At 38.7% G+C, this 13482-nt stretch overlaps 3 long non-coding RNA genes across 3 annotated transcripts; all 3 read left to right on the top strand.

The window, feature by feature from the left end:
• Positions 1 to 389: 389 nt before the first annotated feature.
• Positions 390 to 9927, top strand: LOC132122735 (uncharacterized). The gene is made up of 4 exons (XR_009426429.1): positions 390 to 639; positions 7711 to 7869; positions 8063 to 8140; positions 9864 to 9927. It is a non-coding gene; the product is annotated as an uncharacterized LOC132122735 (long non-coding RNA).
• On the top strand, positions 2302 to 3208 carry LOC132122674 (uncharacterized). Its single transcript, XR_009426421.1, has 3 exons — positions 2302 to 2446; positions 2534 to 2817; positions 2925 to 3208. It is a non-coding gene; the product is annotated as an uncharacterized LOC132122674 (long non-coding RNA).
• LOC132122599 (uncharacterized) lies at positions 3494 to 4180 on the top strand. The gene is made up of 3 exons (XR_009426416.1): positions 3494 to 3522; positions 3817 to 3965; positions 4069 to 4180. It is a non-coding gene; the product is annotated as an uncharacterized LOC132122599 (long non-coding RNA).
• Positions 9928 to 13482: the final 3555 nt, after the last annotated feature.

Below are 13482 nucleotides of genomic sequence, written 5' to 3'. Positions count from 1 at the left end.
TCCGCCAAAACACAATTGTGTTGTGCTTAAACAACTTATTAACATTTTCGTCCTATACTTGAAAATGTTTCATTTTCAATTTTACTTAAGTATCAATCGTTAAACTAACGTAAAAGGTTTAATTTCGTCATTCAAAAAAAAACAAAAAAACGGAAGTGACGATTTCCAACGCATTTGATGATGGCGCGGAGGAGAGCAAGAGGTACCAGTCAGGTAAGAAAATCTAAAGTCAAAGTCTTTAATTTCTCTTAGAGTTTCTGTTTTGGGGTGCTTTTGTTTTGCAGTCTAGTATTGTGTAATCGGTTTATTGCACCGTTAATAGATGATTTTGAGCGGTTGGGAGATGTGAAAGCACACGACTCTCTGTAACATACTGACTTTAGTATATATATACACTAGGGCTGAAACAATTAGTCGACATTATCGACAACGTCGACAATAAAAAAATTGTCGGCAAATGTTTTTGAGTAACGTTAGTGGTTTGATCTCGTATCTGCCTAATGTGAAAGCCTGCAATAATGCAGTTTGACCAGTGTGTCGCTGTAGCGCAAAATTGTACACTCTCCTGATTTAATTCAAAAGAAGAAGATAGCACTTCAGTTTGAGGAAACCGAGCCGATCCGAACCTTGGATGAATATGTAAATATATACTGCACGGCACGCCTTCCTCTCAATAACTGCATAAACACAACAAAAACTGACCGCGATGTAAAAGCAGGCGGGAAAGAAGTCGACCAGAAGTTGAAGTCGGCCATGTGCCGCCATCTTGTAGCAGAGCTTCACTTGCGTTAAAGGCCATCTTTCAATATAATTTTATAACTTAATTTATACAGAATATTGTATGAAAATGTAAATTTAAAAAGACGTACATAAGAATACATATGTTTTACAACACCCACGGGCAGAAATTAAGAAAAAAAAGTGCCTATTCTAAGCTACGCGCCAAAAAACCGCCTTTTCCCAGAGAACGCGTCATATGACGTAACGACAGGCAAACATAGGCGCTGCAGCCCTGGTTCTCAGTGTGGGTTTACGTAGTCTGAGAGGTGGAAACAGAAAATAGAGATTGTCGTTATCGTTATTATAGTTATAGTAGGTTTGAGTTGTCACAATGGTGAATTCTTGTGTTTGTTTTGGATGCAACAACTCCAACTTGTCTGGCCATCGGGTCCACCGATTTCCAAACAAGAAACACAAAGATTTCCGTGCTTGGATATGTTTCGTCCAGGCAAAGAGAAGCAATTTCGCTGCCTCCTCGTTGACAAGACACACGGTGGTATGTGAAAAACACTTCACACCGGACAGCTACAACCAAGGAGATCTTATGGAATTTCGCATGGAATTTCGACGAAAAGAGTGGGTTAGGCTGGCAAATGGAGCTGTGCCATCGGTGCATGCAAGTCCACCTGCAAAATCTGGCGGGAGTGAAGAGTCTAACGTTAATGTTAGCACTAGCAGAGAATCTGCACGTCGAAAACGGGAGCTTTGCACAGTAAGTCTTATAATACCATATACAAATTGTTGCATCGAAATGTAGCTCTGCATGTAATTTCTGCAAATGTATTTTTCTTAACGTTATAATGGATTAGTCTTGGCATGGCACGAAAGCCCGCCTAGCTGCCGTCAGCTTACTCTTGTTACACCCCGTGAGGCTGCACATGAGCCTCCTGTCACTTATTTTATTGAGCTATTAAGACAGGGTTCCAGAAAATGTTATTTTTTTTAATTACAATTTTATGTGGTCGCATTCGCATATTACTACTCGGTTAAATTCACGCATTGAATTTTCCTACATTTAACTTGTTTTAGCGCCCGCCAAATTGATTTTTTTTGTCCCGCCAAAGTCTTATTTGATCGGTGAGTAATGTAGATGAACTGCTGCCCTTGTGACAGGGCGCATGTTTGACTGAAAAAAAGAGCGCGCACTTTTCACCGTCTCCAAAACGCATCCAAGTAATTCTTTACAATATTAGTTTTCTTAGTTAAATCGGATTTGCCTTGGTTTTCTTTGACTAATCGAAGCTGGTATCAACAAGGCACATGCGAGGGAATGCAGCTCGGGACTAACGTACTTTAAAAAGATTTTGAAAAGATTAACAGTCTTTTAAATAATGCATGATTGGGGGATTTTCATGAAAGGACTACATTTTTTAGAGTTCAAAGTTGTGATCTCGGTCTGTTTTCAGATTTTGGGAGAGAGTGCTGCCAGCAAAGACGGGGCGGGTGCAACTGCCACTTCAGATCCTGACGGAGATGGAGACATCTCTACAATGGACCCTGAGCCAGAACTGATTTAGAACAGGTCAATGTGTTTTTGCATTAACCTATAAATGTAACTGTTTTTGACGTTCTTAGATCAGATTCTCCTGGACACTGTGCCAAGTATGGTAGCTACTCCTTGATTGAGGATCGAATTAACAAAGTTTTGGATGTTCAGCTTGTCCAAGTAAGTTGATGTCACACAGAAATCTTGTGTCTGATTTAGTTACTGATATTACAGTTACTGTTCAGTAATAATCAGTTGGTTTTACAGAGCTCAGAAGTCCCAAGCAGCTCTTGGTGTGAGCTAGAGGGTCTAAAGCGGAGTATGCAGTTCCTGATGGACCAAGACATGCAAGTGTCTGCTCTGATAACAGACAGAAATCGGCAGGTAATGATGCTAGGAGAGATCTAAAGCTGAACAGCATTGACAGGCACAGTATCACTCAAAATAAATTCTATAAAATCAATTTGTGTTTTAGGTGGCTAAGTGGGTACGTGAGAAAATGTGTTCAGAAGGAACAAAGCATTTCTTTGACGTCTGGCATATTGGGAAAAGTATGTATTGTGATGTTGGTAGTTCTATATAACAGACTTGTTTTTGTAGTTAAATTCACTTTCCTAATAATTAATTTGCTCTGCTCTGTTTGTCTGCTCTGGAACAGGTGTACAGAAAGCACTGGATGCTGCTGCAAAAGAGAGGGACTGTGAGGATCTGAAGCTGTGGAGGCCTGCCATTATCAACCATCTCTACTGGACCGCAGCTTCCACCCCTACAGGAGATCCAGATGAGATGCAGGCAAAATGGCAGAGTATGATAAATCATGTACAGGACATACATGAACACAGCTCTCCAGCATTTACCAGCTGCGCACATCCACCGTTGGAAGGAGAGGCAAGAAACAAGGAGTGGCTGGAACCAGGTACAACATAATAGCCTATGTTAAAAGATGTCAAATGTTTTGAGTCTAAACTTTTTTCAGTGCTTGTAAATTTTAGTTTGGTTTTATCAATACGTAACCCCATGTGTACTAATAATTACTTGTGTTATGAAATGCGAGAGATTATATGACAGAATACGTTTTATTCAGGATCACCAGCAGCCACTAAACTGGAGAGTGTAGCTGCCAGGAAAGCACTGGTAAAGGATATTCGACAATTGTCACCTCAGAATTAGACATTCTCCCTGGAGGCCTACCATTCCCTTATTCTGCATTTTGCTCCCAAACACATTGGCTTTTCTTTTCTTGGGATGTACAGCAGGTAGTGTTATCACTTAAAAGTATCGATACTAATAAAATTAGTTTTTTTTTTTTTCAATTTCAGGAAATTATGACAGAATGAATATGGCTAAAAACTAATGCAGTCTTGTATAGCAGACCAAAATGTTATAGATTGATAACAGCATTACATATTGTTTGCAAAAAAATAATTGCAAAGATAAGTCATTGTCTTATACCCATTTGAACTGAAAACATTAATGTCATATTTCTGTTGCATTTCACTGCATTGGGTTAGCTTTGGAGACCTAATGTTCTATCTACTTATCTCGTAGAGACTTCTCTTGGCAGCCCTACATTTCAATAGTAATGGCAACAGAGATGTAGCGCGAACTAGTGAGGGTGAGGTACGCTACGCTGTTCGCTACCCACGGTTTCGGAAAGGTGGCTGGGTAGTCCACCCCATCAAGGAGAAACCATCTTACGGTTAGTAGTTTCACTTAGTTTTTCAATATCTTTTTTGTGTGAATCTATCTTTATGCGAGTCATCCATGTTACTAAATGTTTTCTAAACATTTCTCTCCTCAAGGATACGCAACAAATCTTATGGTCTCTCTGGTAGAGGAATACTGCAAGTCACCACAGGCCCTACAAGAAAGCAGTGCCGTCTTGTCCTCTGCTGCACCGCCCCCCCTCACCTTTTCCGTCCAGAAGGTTGCCAAGGATGAGGCAGTCAGCCTCCATCTCGCACGACACTCACGTTTTAACATGTAATAAAAGATCAATTTTACCAGTACAGTTTGTTTCACTATGTATTTATTAATCGTCTTCCAAGCGGGGCCACTGGAAACCTTTTTATGTTTGTCCCTCCTCTGCAAACTGCCTCCTTATTGCTGACACAACACATGAAGGTATGGCTTTCCTAATGTTCCTGCCTATTATTCCGTACGCCCAGCGGACAACCTGCCTGTATGCTGTGTATCGGAACTGCCTGTGGTGTAGATTGGGATATAATTACATTTTGATCATACCATGTTTTCATAGTAAACAATTCCAATGGTAAATATTGCATGTCCTGTTGGCTGATATTCTACTGTACTACACAACACCAAAGTTGTTTTTATAGGAAGTATATGGAAACCACTGAGTTTAAAAACCTGCTTAACAGGATTTACTATTTTGGTGTAGAAAAGCCGTTTCTTTGAATTGCAGTGTGAAATAATTTTTGCTCAAAACCTACTCTGGTCTGCTGGCTTGAAGAGGGCCATGCTCCTGTCTGGAGTTCATGTATGCTATCTGCAGCACAAAAGGATTCAGACAGGATGCTTCAAACCCTGGATGGAGTGTGAGGCAGGTAATGTCTTCTGGGGGATCTAGGTTTTGGACAAGGGACCAATAGGCGTCGACCTCCCTACAGCACACACTCTCCACTGCTGATGGCATAGCCTCACATCTACCACACAAGCACCTGTTAAACAAATTTGCTAAGATAAACTCACTCTCCTTCCCTCCTTGTAGCTCTAATGGTTGGTGTAAGACCTTGTAAGAAACGACATGTAGACTACTTACTTCCTAAAACTTGGGTAAATATGCACTGTAAAAAGACACACCCCCTGTACAGTATAGGCTGTCAATTAGATGCATTTATCAGTATGCCTTACAACCAGTATCCCTTCACATGACAATAAAAGATCCTTGTTACAATGACTGTATTTACATGAACAGCATATTCCCGTCCTAGCCTCAAGACTAACCGCTTTCATACACGTACTCCACAGTACATGTGAGCTCATTTACATAATGTCCGTCGGAAATACTAAGGTGAGTAGTATAACAGCCGACTAAGTTCGGAATTCCAGCTGTCCGGTTATGTTGTTTAGATATACGGCCCAAACGCTTGACATCTGCAGAAGCAGAACATGCGGACACCTAGGTCTAAAAGCAGTTACTGATTAAAAATCAGCTTGCAATTTCTACAAAATTTCACGATAAACTGTTGTGTAGAAATGCACAGAATTTCTATCCCTATCCAGACTAGCTGACCGTCACATATGTAAGCTATAGCCTACATCCTACAACATTCATTTAAAATCTGGGATCTAAATTAATTATTTTAAGACACATGTTGCTGGCATAAATGGTGACAATCTACATGGATGCTTGAAAAACAACAAAGTCGACAGCAATATTGCTAAATATGATCTATTAAAGATACTGCAATGTGTTAAACATGGAGACGTTAGCCACAATTGGCTTTAGCCTGTGGTCACTCACCAAGACACCTGCCCAATTCTCAACCGATTCTCCTCACACCACAACTCTATCTCTCTCCTCTGTCCATTTACCCTTCCCCTTAACTCTGCCTGACCCCTCTCTAGCCTAGGCGGCTCGTAATTATACGGCAATGGCCCATCATAAGAGTTGACATTTATCCCTACTGCAACCTCTTTACTGTCTGACTCCATTACGAAGAGACGATGTTTACCGGCCGTTGCGTCACTTCCGATCAGAGCGTTTTTCACAACGGAAGTAATTTTACTCACAATTTCTTAAAAAAAACTTTTTTTAATGTACATTTATGATTAATTTCTTCACGCAAGTCGAATTCCTACACTATTTATCTACACGTTCATTCACAGGGATCTTCAACTTGAAAGATAGGCTTGAACATCCCATTGACTCCATTCATTTTGGCGTCACTTTGACAGCGAATAACTTTACATCTGAGGCGTTTAAAGACTCCATTTGTCCATTATTTATTTCTAAAGATACACAACAATGTATAAAGGGCTCCATTACCTTCTATGTTACATTATGGCCCCATAGAAACAGTTTTTGTAAAAATAGGCTAACGATTGCGTCATAACCACTCGACTCTCTGTCGCACAGTAGAGAAATTACCGTACAGACAGGAGGAGAAGCTCGCAGGCAATCGGGGAGACATCAAGAGAGAAGCCCATAGATACAAGCCCTGGCGGTACATTTTAAAATACTATACAAAATAATTAATCAGAATACTTACTCCTGCTCACTCACGCCAAAGAACTCCCCGCTCAAGCTCGCCGTCTCTGCAAGATTAACGATGGCAGTTTTCACGTGCAGCTACTAGAAGAATTACATCTGTCAGACAGGTTGCTGACGTCATCAAGCTTAGTTTGAGTCTGCGCGTCAGAAACGGAAGTGCTAAAAATAGCTAAAAATGGGCTTCACTTGTCTCAATTGAGTTCCAATGGGGTCGCTGTGTCCATTTCTGTCTATGTGTAAAAGCAGCTCTTAAGAACACATTTGATTACAGCGATGTGGATGTTTGCACGAACTCTGAGGTTCTCCAGGCACTCCAGTAAAGAAAAGTCCAGTCACGTTTATTTATATAACAGTCCTTTATGCAATAGATAGCTTTACAATATTAAACATGAAAATACAGAGTCAGTGTCGCTAGAATTATAACTTGATTTCCTGTTATAAAGCAGCTCTCCAGTGTGGAGCTAGCTAATGATAAAATCATTTTATAATTGGGGGAAATATTTCATTAAAGTTTTAGTTCTGCGCTAGATCAAACCAAACTGTTTTGATTATCATAACCCAATAAGGTATTTTAAGAAAGATTGTATTTATTAATAAAATGTTTATCCAAAAAATAAAACGTCCTATCACTTACCTTTACTTTTATTATACATATGGCTTACAATAAGAGATGTTAAGAGGCAGAATGATTTGTCATTCAGCTACTTCTTCATATAACTAATCAAATGGCGAATAGGAGTTTCTCTCTTATCTCATTTTGTGTGCCAAATATATTTATTTGTATAAATTAATTGTATACTAGTAATACATAATGACTTTCAAAAGCGGGAGTAATTACCTTTATTTGTTAGAATATGTATATTTTAACTAATTGCAAAAGCTAAATAATCAATAAATGTCTAACCATGTAATGTGACCGAGTTTGGAGAGCCCTGGCTCTGCACAGTGAAAGTATTTGAAGCTATGTTTATGAACATGACGGTGTGGTCATACAATGACTTTAAACCGGACACTACTCTGAGCTGTTCACATTATACAAATGCTCCAGATATGTAATCAGGTTCACCCTTTTGGAATGGTAAACATGTCACTATTCATCACTCACACAAATAAATCACTTAATATTTTGATAATTGAACTGGTTTTTGCTGTTAAACTTTTTTTTTTCTTTTTTTTTTGTAACACATTGCACTTCATGTGTTTACAGATTTGTGCAGAATTTGAGACATACAGAATTACCATAGGCCCATTAGAATCAACAATCTTTGCCAAACTGGATCCGCACTACAAGACTTATGAAGATGTTTGCATACTGAAGAAGAGTCCTTGGACAAATAAAGAAACCCTCTTGGTGCCCACTACACAGGTAAGAACTACTGCACTCAACACAACCTTGTATTAAAACATTATTCTCTCACTGGCCACTGGAAATTGACAAAAAAAACAGATATAATAAGATAAGGTTTATTAATACAATAAATACAAAATATGTGGTTATACTATAAACTGGCAGGTTATGAATGCATTTGCCTCCCAAAAACAATTTATTTTAATGCAAGGCAGGGGTGTCCAGACCTGCTCTAGGAAAGCCAGTGTTCTATGGAGTTTAGCTCTAACTCACCTGCCTGGAACTTCTAGTAAGACTTTTTTGTTTTAAAATTCCCAAGAACCTTGACTAGCTGGTTCAGGTGTGTTTAAATGGCTAGATCACTCAAAAATAAACATGCCATTAATTACTCACCCTCATGTCGTTTCAAACCCGTAAGACCATCATTCATCTTCAGAGCACAAATAATGACATTTTTTAGGAATGCCCCGACCCCGATTTTTTTTTTTTTCTTTAAGCAACAAACAAGAAAGAAGGAAAGTATGCATAAACAAGATTTTATTTGGTATTTAATAGGCTAAACTGTCTTTTGGCTATTGAAAACAATAACCGTGACAGTCTGAAATTAACAGCAGTAACTGCACAGTAATTAGCCTACATTCAATACAGACATAGATGGTACAGACATCAGCATTTAGCTTTTGTTTTTGAATTGGGTTGAAACGACATAGAACTGGCCTTAAATTAAAAGATTATTTGTAACCATGTGAAATTAAAGGCAACAACTGCATAGTTCTACAGTCCAATATTGAGGAAAAGCTCAATAACGCCCCCTTCACACTGCGATTCCGGCAAATACAGGTCCCGTAACGACATGTGACGTGTAATGTACGAGTCAAAAACATTAGGCACGTTATACTTTCACTGAAGCTGGCGAACAATCTCGGTGTCAGCGCGGAAAGTGAGGAACTAACTGATCTGTGCTTCATACAGTTTGCATTTTTTTTTTTCGTGAACGTTGATCTTCCTTCAAACAGCCGGTAAAAAAGTTGCGCGATAACGCGCGTCATCACTATGACACGGCATTAGATCTGGCTTTTGTTCACACAGCGCTCGTCCCGGGATTGAACCCGGCAATGTTACTAGGTCCCCGACCCAGGATCAATCCCGGAATCAATCCCAGGACGTGTTTGCTTTCACACAGAAGTAATGTAGTCTGAGCACGCGGGCGCACTTCCGGAAAAATCGGCTGAAAAAAAGGCCAAAGACCGACCGATTACCAATCGCATATTTTAAGTAAAAACCGTCTGGTTCCGATTTATGGCCGGTCAACTGGTGCATCCCTAATATTTTTATGAAAATGCGAGAGATTTCTGAACCTCCATAAAGGCTGCAATGCAACTGAAATGTTCCCAGAGTCATGGTAAGGACATCATTAAAACGGTTCATGTGACATCAATGCTTCAACCACACTTTTACAAAGCTACAAGAATACGTTTTTGTGCAAAGAAAACAAAAATAGTGACTTTATTCAACAATTCTTCTCCAAATCACATATGCCGCCATTATGTAGAGTAACAAGAGGCATGAACATTGCTTTCCTCTGCGTGTAATCAAGGCTCAGCGCATGCGTGTTCTGGGTCAGCAGCACCATGCGCATTAATTATTTACGTGCTGTCGATAATGGTGGAAGATGCGATTTGGAGAAGAATTGCTGAATAAAGTCGCTGTTTTGTTTTTTTGTTTGCACAAAAAAGTAGTCTTGTAGCTTTGTAAAATTATGGTTGAACCACTGATGTCACATGACTGTTTTACTGATGTCCTTACTATGTTTCTGGGTCTGGGAACATTCCAGTTCTGTTGCTTACCGTACAGGGTCCAGATGTGTGTACCATTTTCCATTGTAATGTTTGTTAGAATCCCATCTTGACTGCTTGCCTGTAGTTCCCATAAGGAGATGAATGACTGACTTTTTTTTCATGTAATTTTAGAAAAAAAAAACAAAGGCAAAATTATGTTGTTTTCATCTTCAGACTAATGAAATTGAAGTATCCAATGAAGACCCTAGCAGTATGGAGTATATGGTGAGTTTTTTTTCCAAGGTTAATAAATGATTTGTTAAAGTTAATACACAAGAATTTGAGTTCTCCATCCTTTTAAATACTTCTAGGATAAAGACGTTGCCAGCAATCAGGAGGTGATCCGGAAGACTCGTGGGAATCTTGAAGCTGAAATCACTGAAGACAGTCCAGCAGATGTTGGAGTGTTAAAGGATAAAGTTCTTCAGGACTTAGTAGTTTACAGTCTGCAAAACCATGTTGCTGGGACTGATATATGGACTTAACTTGAGCAACCCTCCTGAACTCAGGTACACATTTGGAGTACTGAAGAAGTAATTTCTGGAGCCAGTTCCTGTTCCTGGAATAAGGTTTGATTGGTTACCCATGAATGCCAGTTAGAAAATGAGTAGTTTCATATTTCCGCTATTTCGTAATGTGGTTTCAACTGTATTTAACTGTGTGTAATTAATTATTGCTTGTTTAACAAATACACTTTGATCATTTGTGACATCTTGTCTTTTGACTCATTACAAGACAAATCACACAAAAAATGCTTTGTTGAAGGGAGTAACTTTAAATAGAATATATTTAGTTAAAGTAACTAGAACTAATTGTGTGGAACCACTGTCCATAATTTAAATGAGTAATTTGAAACAAACCTCCTTATGTTGATAGAGTGAAACAATTTTGGCTAGATTGTAATAAACCAAAACATGTTCAGTTAACTTAACCGGTTTAAGTTAAAGCAAATTGATTAAATTGATTTGGTTGGACATTACTATTTCACATAGATTCTACCTCATTCAGTTGTGTTGTCACAACACAAGGAGTTTGCATAGATTTAAAAAATTCCATTAATGTTATCAAAACACAATTTGGTTGTGTGTAACCACTGTCCATAATTAAATTGTGTAAGAATGTAGTCTTTATGAGTGAGTCACTGAATCATTCATTTAAGCGATTAGTTGAAAAAGGTGATTCATTCAGGAACAAAAATATATGACGGACTTTATGAGTAGGGTTGGGTATCCTTTGAATTTGAACGATTCCGATTCTGGTTTCGATTCCTTGTTTCGATTCCAGTTCCTAACGATTCTCGATTCCGATTCTTTTAAGAGGCAGGGTCAAAAAAAGTTAACCAACTAACCAACGGTCTTTCTGAAGGAAATAGTCTGACCTTTTTCATCAATTTTAATTCTATGAACTTTTTACTTTTATCTTTTAACTTTTTTTTTTTTACTTATTTAGAGAGACGACAGACTGAAATCACCACGAGCGTCACGCGCGCTTCCGTGTGTGTGATGAATGACGACGCGCTTCTGCGCCATTCATTAACACAGACATGCAGAACATGCAGGATTCATGTTAAAATAGACTGTTCCGGCTCAATATTTACAGATACTAGTCCATATCGCTATTTGATGTAAGTGCAATGACCAACTTCTGATTAATTCATTCAAAATTTGGCAAATTATCTGACATTCCGCGTTAAACTGTAAATTCCATTTTTATGACTGGATTCCGTGATTCCGTCCGCATTTTCTGCATCGCGGAAATCATAGGGTCTTACGATAAGAAACAAATTGTAAAACCCAGTATAGATTAGCAGCAGGTACAGTATAAAATCAGAAACAGTTCTTGTTTAGGAAAATTATCATATCTGCCTTCCCAGGCAGGATGCGTGAGCGTTCTGGACAGATAACTTTATTATCTCCTGCTGTGGTGTAGAAGAAGCTTGAACGCATAAATAGGAGAAAAAAGAGGCAGCGGAGGATGGAAGACGGGGCACATATTTATTTCTACTGCATGAACTCGGAGGTGCATTATCATGTTCGACGTACACCCTCCTATGCACGAAACAATCTTAATGCAAATGTTGCATTTTGCCAAGATTTCGTTCTGTTTAAGAAAGTGAAACCACACTTAAACTCGCTCAATTATGCCAACACTTCTGGTGTACGCTTCTTTGTTGATGTTCAGCGGTTTCTTCTTCTTCTGGTCGGCGGACTAGGAATCGAAACTAGGAATCGAAATGTAAACTTTTGAACGATTCCGGGAAAATCGCAAAGCTAGTCCCGGTTCCAATCGATACTCGATTCTCGATACCCAAGCCTATTTATGAGTCACTGAATCAATCATTTAACTGATTTGTTGAACAAAAAAATATTTATTCAGGAACAAATCATATTGAAGGCTTTATGAGTGAGTCACTACATCAACCCCTCCGCTGATTTCTGAAAACACTGATTCATTCAGAATACAAAACAGTGTTTGTCTTCATGAGTGAGTCACTGAATCATTCACTCCACTGATTTGTTCAAATTCTGATTCATTCAGGAATGAAACACCCTGAATGTTTTTTTTTAGATGCACAACAGTTTTGCTTTGACTTCATTTGGAACTATTTTCATTGTCAGTGCAAATATTTTGACAAAATCAACAGCGATACTGTGAGCATTTATAAGTAACTCAATATTAACTTATTAATTGAGCTGTTGTATAAAAGCAATATAACGCTCGCCATTTTTCTTTTGCCTTCAACATTCAAAACAACACTTGTTAATTTGAGATTGCTTATATATTCATTATTTGGCTAAATTAGCTGTAGGTACTTGTATGTTTCATTTGGATAAGCTGTCTCATGAAAGTGGCTTTTAAAGGGGTCATACGATGCAATTACATTTTCTCCTTTCTCTTTGGAGTGTTACAAGCTCTGAAGAAGATCTGTAAAGTTGCAAAGACTAAAGTCTCAAAGTTAAGTATTTCCCACGCCCCCCTAAAATGGCTCATTCAAACACAGCCCCACATGTCTACGTCACTATGTGGAAATATTTGCGTAATGCTGCCCAAATGTTCACGCAAAGAAAGAAGATGTAGTTTCAGTAGCCACTGTTAGTGTTGAATCAGCAAAAAGCAAAAAAGCCAAAAGCACTTTATTTGGCCTTCCGAGAGTAAATGCATTTAGGAATCTTTAAGATTACTTACAACAGAACAGCAACACATTTTATGGACAATTGTTTCGTGAACCTAGGAGAGGAGGTCATTCTAACTTTGCTACAACAATCTGGCGCTTCTGAATCAGAAATGATAACTATGTTTTGTTATTAGTTTAAGAATTTGCCAATGACTGCTCAAATGTGGAGTTTTGCATGTTGTGTGTGTGTGAGAGAGAGAGAGAGAGAGAGAGAGAGAGAGAGAGAGAGAGAGAGAGAGAGAGAGAGAGAGAGAGAGAGACAGTGTCACACAGTGGAGTCAGCTGTCTTAACCGTCTGTGGCTTGTGTACTGCAAACACAGGAGCTTCATCACTGTGTCTGTCACGCTACTCTGTTCCCCTTTTTTGAACTTGAATTGATGGTAAAACTAAGGACATTATTAACTGTCTTTACATTTATTTTGAAAGATGAAGCTCACGATTATGGAAATGGGCGTTACATTTTTGAAGAGTGCTAGCAGTGTTCGACCAATCACAATGCACTGGGTCAGTTGGCCAATCAGGGCAGACTGCGCTTGTTGTAAGGAGAGACTTTGAAGAAAATGATGCATTTGAGAAAGGCACAGAGGACCTACAATTATGTACATTATTAAAAAAAA

Source organism: Carassius carassius, chromosome 1, assembly GCF_963082965.1.
Source record: "Carassius carassius chromosome 1, fCarCar2.1, whole genome shotgun sequence".
Taxonomy (NCBI): Eukaryota; Metazoa; Chordata; class Actinopteri; order Cypriniformes; family Cyprinidae; genus Carassius; species Carassius carassius.
Note: the sequence above shows the minus strand (reverse complement) of the source record. Positions and strands in the feature narration are given on the sequence as shown.